Source organism: Ascaphus truei, chromosome 6 (genome assembly GCF_040206685.1).
Source record: "Ascaphus truei isolate aAscTru1 chromosome 6, aAscTru1.hap1, whole genome shotgun sequence".
NCBI lineage: Eukaryota > Metazoa > Chordata > Amphibia > Anura > Ascaphidae > Ascaphus > Ascaphus truei.
Window position 1 is genome coordinate 32654175 of NC_134488.1, and position 1970 is coordinate 32656144.

At 55.2% G+C, this 1970-nt stretch overlaps 1 non-coding gene across 1 annotated transcript; it reads right to left on the bottom strand.

Annotated features, from left to right (window-relative positions):
• Nucleotides 1-1365: 1365 nt before the first annotated feature.
• LOC142498206 (U11 spliceosomal RNA) lies at nt 1366-1501 on the bottom strand. The gene has a single exon (XR_012802389.1). It is a non-coding gene; the product is annotated as a U11 spliceosomal RNA (small nuclear RNA).
• Nucleotides 1502-1970: the final 469 nt, after the last annotated feature.

Sequence of the window (1970 nt, forward strand, 5' to 3'; positions counted from 1 at the left end):
AATAGAGGCGGCCGGACATTGCATGTGCCTTTGCACATGGTAATAGAGGCGGGCGGACATTGCATGTGCCTTTGCACAGGGTAATAGAGGCGGGCCGGGACATTGCATGTGCCTTTGCACAGGGTAATAGAGGCGGCCGGACATTGCATGTGCCTTTGCACAGTGTAATAGAGGCGGGCGGACATTGCATGTGCCTTTGCACAGGGTAATAGAGGCGGCCGGACATTGCATGTGCCTTTGCACAGTGTAATAGAGGCGGGCGGACAGTGCATGTGCCTTTGCACAGGGTAATAGAGGCGGGCGGAAATTGCATGTGCCTTTGCACAGGGTAATAGAGGCGGGCCGGACATTGCATGTGCCTTTGCACAGGGTAATAGAGGCGGGCGGAAATTGCATGTGCCTTTGCACAGGGTAATAGAGGCGGCCGGACAGTGCATGTGCCTTTGCACAGGGTAATAGAGGCGGCCGGACAGTGCATGTGCCTTTGCACAGGGTAATAGAGGCGGGCGGACATTGCATGTGCCTTTGCACAGGGTAATAGAGGCGGCCGGACAGTGCATCTGCCTTTGCACAGGGTAATAGAGGCGGCCGGACAGTGCATGTGCCTTTGCACAGGGTAATAGAGGCGGCCGGACAGTGCATGTGCCTTTGCACAGGGTAATAGAGGCGGGCGGACATCGCATGTGCCTTTGCACAGGGTAATAGAGGCGGCCGGACAGTGCATGTGCCTTTGCACAGGGTAATAGAGGCGGGCGGACATCGCATCTGCCTTTGCACAGGGTAATAGAGGCGGCCGGACATTGCATGTGCCTTTGCACAGGGTAATAGAGGCGGGCGGACATCGCATGTGCCTTTGCACAGGGTAATAGAGGCGGGCGGACATCGCATGTGCCTTTGCACAGGGTAATAGAGGCGGGCGGACAGTGCATGTGCCTTTGCACAGGGTAATAGAGGCGGGCGGACATTGCATGTGCCTTTGCACAGGGTAATAGAGGCGGGCGGACATTGCATGTGCCTTTGCACAGGGTAATAGAGGCGGGCGGACAGTGCATGTGCCTTTGCACAGGGTAATAGAGGCGGGCGGACATTGCATGTGCCTTTGCACAGGGTAATAGAGGCGGGCGGACATCGCATCTGCCTTTGCACAGGGTAATAGAGGCGGGCGGACATTGCATGTGCCTTTGCACAGGGTAATAGAGGCGGGCGGACATTGCATGTGCCTTTGCACAGGGTAATAGAGGCGGGCGGACAGTGCATGTGCCTTTGCACAGGGTAATAGAGGCTGCTGGACATTGCATGTGCCTTTGCACAGGGTAATAGGTGAACGCCTGAGTTAAGATTGCATCTGTTTTTTCACAAGGTTATGGGGGCGCCCGGACAGTTGATCACAGGCAGCCCCAGGAGCAAAAAATTGTGCTTCCGAAATCTATTGATGTCGATTCCGCACCGCAGCCCCCGTTACGGAGGCCGCAGTGTGCCAAGCATGGCACAAGCCCTTTTTATCGAACAGCCGCCACACGGAACTCCCAGCCTTGTGAGGTCCTGGTTTTGTTGGGGGAGAGATAAACTAACGTAGGCTCCGTTATCACTGCCAGAGTCTACGGTGTATAATAGCGGTGGGAAACCGGGGACCCCGCAGGTAATAGCCCCGGTAATACCGGCGAATCTTCTCGTAGAAGAGGAACCCCGTGATATGCAGATGAGGAGGAATGCTGGGTAATGGACTTGCTGTAGCAGGAAGTGGCGTCATCCTCAGGAAGGCGCCAATAGAAGCAGGGGCGGCCATGTTTAGTAAGGGAGGAGGTGCAACTCTATATCTAACGTTAGATAAAAATGACGTATACCCATATGTGTGTGTGTGTGTGTGTGTGTGTGTGTGTGGTGTGTGTTGTGTGTGTGTGTTGTGTGTGTGTGTGGGGTGTGTGTGTGGGGTGTGTGTGGGGTGTGTGTGTGGGGTGTGTAAGTAAATG